This window comes from Nomascus leucogenys, chromosome 9 (assembly GCF_006542625.1).
Source record: "Nomascus leucogenys isolate Asia chromosome 9, Asia_NLE_v1, whole genome shotgun sequence".
Classification (NCBI taxonomy): Eukaryota; Metazoa; Chordata; class Mammalia; order Primates; family Hylobatidae; genus Nomascus; species Nomascus leucogenys.
In genome coordinates, this window is record NC_044389.1 from 87,317,055 (window position 1) to 87,323,054 (window position 6,000).

A 6,000-nucleotide genomic window follows, 5' to 3' on the forward strand; every position below is an offset into this window, starting at 1 on the left:
TACTAGGCTTGGGGTGCCCCCAAATGCAGATACAGCTTAGATCACAACACCCAAGTACTTTCAAATATCTGGTAAGCCATCCCAAGAAAGACATGTATAAACAAGCCCAGACTGTCAAAACTACAATAAATGCCTAACTTTTCAATGCCCAGACACAGATGAACATTCACAAATATCAAAACCATTGAGAAAAACAGGAATTCACCAAATTAATTAAATAAGGCACAGGGACCAATCCTGAAGTAAAAGAGCTATGTGACCTTTTAGATAATTCAGAGTACTTGTTTTAAGGAAACTCAAAGATATTCAAGATAACACAGACAAGGAATTCAGAACTCTATCAAATTAACAAAAGAATTGAAATCATTAAAAAGAAGCAGAAATTCTGTAGTTGAAAAATGCAGTTGACATACTAAAGAATGCATCTGCCTTCTAACAGCAGAATTGATCAAGCAGAAGAGAGAATACTTAGCTTGAAGACAAGCTACTTAAAAATAAACAATCAGAGGAGACAAAAGAAAAAACAAAACAATGAAGCACACCTACAGGATCTAGAACAGAGCTTCAAAAGGGCAAATCTAAGAGTTATTGTCATTAAAGAGAAAGCAAAGAAAGACATAGGAGTAGAAAGTGTATTTAAAGGGATAATATCAGAGAACGTTCCAAACCTAGAGAAAGATAACAATATGTAAGTACAAGAAGATTATAAAACAGCAAGCATATTTAACCCAAAGAAGATTACCTCAAGGCTTCTAGTAATCAAACTCCTAAAGGTAAAGGATAAAGAAAGGATCCTAAAAACAACAAGAGAAAAAAACAAATCACATAAAATGAAGCACCAGCACATCTGGCAGCAGACTTTTCAGTGGAAATCTTACAGGCCAAGAGAGATTTGTGTGACATATTTAGAGTGGTGAAGGAAAAAAAATTCTACCCTAGAGTAGTATATATAGCAAAAATATCCTTCATACATGAAAGAGATAAAGACTTTCCCAGACAAACAAAAGCTGAGGGATTTCTTCAACACTACACCTGCCCTACAAGAAATGCTAAAGGGAATATTTCAATCAGAAAGAAAATGAACAATAAATAATCACGCAAAGTACAAAATTCACTGGTAATAATAAGTATGCAAGAAAACACAGAATATTATAGCACTGTCACTATGGTGCGTAACTATTCTTAAGTAGAACGACTAAATAATAAACCAATCAAAAATAATAACTGCAGAGAGGTGGAGCAAGTTGGTGGAATAGAAATCTCCACCAATTGTGCACCCACCCCCCAACCCCCTGCAAGGACACCAAGTTAACAGCTATCTCTGCAGAGAAAACACCTTCATTAGAACCAAAAATCAAGTGAGAACCAATAGTACCTAGTTTTAACTTCATATCACTGAAAGAGGCACTGAAGAGAGAGAAAAAACAGCATGGAATTGCTAACACCGACCCTCCCTGACTGGGGCAGCAGTGGTGTGGTGTGGCAGCATGTCTGGACCCTGGGGGAGGGAGAACACAGAAATTGTGAGTGCTGTTCTGTTAGAGCAGGAAGAAAAACCAGAACAAACACAGCTGACACCTGCCCACAGAGGGAGCATTTAAATCACCCCTAGCCAGAGAGGAACCCACAATCCCAGTAGTCCAAACTTCAGTGCTAGCAAACTTTGCCACTAAGGGCTAAAGTACTCTCAGTCTCAAAGTAAACTTGAAAGGCAGTCTAGGCCATAAGGACTGCAACTCAGAACTAGACCCAGAGACAATGGCCTGAGGGGTCATACAACATACTGAGACACCAGCTGAGGCAGCCAAAGGAGTGCTGGCATCACCCCTTCTCTAACCCCAGCCTGCACAGCTCATGGATCCAAAAGAGACCCCTTCCTTTTGCTTGAGGAGAGGAGCAGGAAGAGTGGGGAGGATTTTGTCTTCCATCTTGGAATACCAGTTCAGCCATAGCAGGATAACGTGCCAATTAGAGTCATGAGGCCCCTGTTCCAGGCCCTAGCTCCCAGATGATATTTCTACACACATCCTGGGCCAGAAGGGAACCCAGTGCCTTGAAGGAAAGAACCCAGTTCTGCCAGCATTCATCACTTGCTAACTGAAGGCACTTAGGCCCTGAATAACTAGCAGCTATATCCAGGTACCACATCATGGGGGCTGTAGTGGGCCTCTGAGACTTACGGGCTTAAGGTGAGACTCAAACACATTACCAGCTAGTGCTAGTGGTTACAGGGTAAAACTCTTTCTGCTTGGGAAAAGTAAAGGGGACTTTGTCTTACACCTCAGGTACCAACACTGCCACAGGAGAATAGAGCACCAGTGGACTCTTGAGGTCCTCAATTTCAGGACTTGACTCCTGGATGACATTTCTGGACCTGCCCTGGGCCAGAAGGGAGACCACTGCCCTGAAGGGGGAGTCTCAAACCAGGCAACATTCATCACAAGCTGACTTAAGAGACCTTGGCCTTAAGGGCACATTGGTGGTTGTCTGGCAGTACTCCTCATGGCCAGGGGTAGCAGTGACTATGGTGTGAGGCTCTTCTGCCTTTTGAAAGGGAAGGGAAAAGTGGGAAGGACTGGACATTGTGGCTTGAGTGCCAGCTCAGCCTCAATACAATGGAATACCAGGTAGACTTCTGAGGTTTTTGACTCAGTACCTGAGTCCCAGACACCACTTCTGGACCCATTTGGGGCCTGAGGGACCTCACAGTCCTTAAAGGAAGGAAGCAGGCCTGGCTGGTTTTGCTATCTGGTGATTGTAGAGCACCAAGGCCTTAAGTTAACATAGGTAGTAGTCAGAGTGGTTACAATAGACCACGGGTGACACCCAGCAATGTGCTCACTTCAGGTCTGATCCAGCACAGTCATAGTGGTGAAGGCCACAAGGATGCTGTGTCACTCCATCCCCAGCTTTAGGTGGCTCCAAACAAAGAGTGAGACTCTAAATATTTGGGAGAAACTAAGGAAAGAGAATAAGAGTCTCTGCCTGGTAATCCAAAGCATTCTCCTAGATCTTGTCCAGGACCATCAAGGCAGTACCTTTATAAGCCTGCAATAACCACAGCCTTACTGGGATTTGGAGTGCCCCTTAAGGCAGAAATAGCTTAGATTACAACACCCAACTCCTTGCAAATATCTGAAGAACCTTCCAAAGAAGGATGGCTACAAATAAGCCCAGAGAGTGGAGACAAAAATAAATACCTAACACCTCAAAGCCCAGACACCAACGAACACCTACTAGCATCAACACCATCCAAGAAAATATGACCTCACCAAATAAGCGTCTAAATAAGGCATGAGGGCCCAATCCTGGAGAAACAGAGATATGTGACCTGTCAGACAAAGAATTCAAAATCACTGTTGAGGAAACTCAAAGATACTCAAGATAACACAGAGAAGGAATTCAGAATTCTATCAAATAAATTTAACAAACATTGAAATAATTAAAAAGAATCAAGCAGAAATTGTGGAGCTGAAAAATGCAATTTGTATAATGACGAATGCATCAGAGTCCTTTAATAGCAGAACGGACCAAGCAGAGGAAAGAATAGTGAGCTTGAAGATAGGCAATTTGAAAATAGACAGTCGGAGGAGACAAAATAAAAAAGAATATAAGACGGTGAAGTATTCCTACAGGACTTAGAAAATAGCTTCAAAGGGGCAAATCTAAGTGTTATTGCTGTTAATGGGAGGTAGAGAGAGAGATAAGGGTAGAAAGCATATTCAAAGGATAATACAGAGAACATCCCAAACCTAGAGAAAGATATCAATATACAAGTACAAGAAGGTTATAGAACACCAAGCAGATTCAACCCAAAGAGACTACCTCAAGGCATCTAATAATCAAACTCCCAAATTTCAACAATAAAGAATGGATCCTGAAAGCAGCAAGAGAAAACAAATAAATTACATACAATGGGGCTCCAATACATCTGGTAGCAGTCTTTTCACTGGAAACCTTGCATGCCAGGAGAGAGGGGCATGACATATTTAAAGTGCTGGAGGAGAAAAACCTTCATCCTAAAACACCTTTATGAGCCTGCAAAAAGACAAAAAAGACAAAAAGACCAAAAGAATCCTCCAAATATGAAGGAGAAAAAAAAGACTCCTACACAAACAAAAGCTGAGGGATTTCATCAATACGAGTCCTATCCTCTGATATTTTCAATCAGAAAAAAAAAATCATTAATGAGAAATAATCACCTGAAGGTATAAAACTTACTGGTAATAGTAAGTATACAGAAAAATGCAGAATGTTGTAATACTAACTTTGGTGTGTAAACTACTTTTATCTTAAATAGAAACACTTAAACAATGAGTTAATCAAACATAATAACTATAACTTTTCAAGATATAGTACAATAAAATACAAATAGAAACAACAAAACTTTAAAAAGCAGGAAAAGTTAAGACAAGTTTTCATTAGTTTTTTGTTGTTGTTTATTTAGGCAAATAGTGTTAAATTGTCAGCAGGTTAAAATAATGGGTTGTAAGATACTATTTGCAAGCCTCATGGTAACCTCAAACCAAACAACATACAATGAATGCACAAAAAATGTAAAGCAAGAAACTAAATCATGTTACCAGAGAAAACCATGTCACTAGAGGAAAGGAGGAATGAAAGAAAAGAGAAGACCACAAAATAATGAGAAAACAAATAACAAAATGGCAAAACTAAGTCCTTACTTATCAACAATAAGATCGAAATTAATGGACTAAACTCTCCATTCAAAAGACATAGATCAGGTGAATGGATGAAAGCACAAGAACCATTGATCTGTTGCCTATAAGAAACACACTTTACCTATAAAGACACAAATAGACTGAAAAAAAAGGGATGGAAAAAGACATTCCAAGCCAATGGAAACTAAAAAAAGAAAAAAAAAAAAAAAAAAAAGGAGGCCAGGCACAGTGGCTCACACCTGTAATCCCAACACTTTGGGTGGCCGAGGCAGGTGGATCACGAGGTTAAGACCAGCCTGGCCAATATGGTGAAACCCCATTTCTACTAAAAACACAAAAACTAGCCTGTAATCCCAGCTACTCAGGAGGCTGAGGCAGGAGAATCACTTGAACCCAGGAGGCAGAGGTTGCAGTGAGACAAAATCGCACCACTGCACTCCAGTGAGTGCACTCACTCACAGAGTGAGGCTTCATCTCAAAAATAAAATAAAAGGAGTCACTATGTTTATATCAGACAAAATACATTTCATGACAAAAACTATAAGAAGAAACAAAGGAGGTCACTATGGAATGATAAAGGGGTCATTTCAGCAAAAGAACATAACAATTTTAAATATATATGCACCCAACACTGGAGCAAATATTAAAATATTTATTTTATATTATAAAATGAATAAAATACTTATATAAAGCAAATGTTATTATAGCTAAAGAGAGAGATGGGCCCCAATAAAGTAACTGAAGACTTCAACATCCCACTTTCAGATTTAGACAGATCTTCCAGACAAAAAATTAACAAAATAACATTAGACTTAATCTGAACTATAGACCAAATGGATCTAATAAATATTTACAGAACATTTCATCTAGCAGCTGCAGAATATACAATTTTTTCCTCAGCATATGGATCATTCTCAAGGATAGAACATATGTTAGGTGACAAAACAAGTCTTGAAGCATTCAAAAAAGTTGAAATATTATCAAGCATCTTCTCTGACCACAATGGAATAAAACTAGAAATTAATAATGAGAAATTTTGGAAACTACAAATATGCAAGAAAATTAAACACTATGCACCTGAATGACCAGTTGGTTAATGAAGAAATTAAGAAGGAAATTGAAAAATTTCTTGAAACAAATGATAATGGAAACACAGCATATCAAAACCTACGTGATTCAGCAAAAACAGTACCAAGAAGGAAGTTTATAGCTATAACCACCAACATCAAAAAAGAGAAAAAGCTTCAAATAAACAATCTAATGATGCATCTTAAAGAAGTAGAAAAGCAACAGAAAAACCCTGAATTGGTAGAAGCAC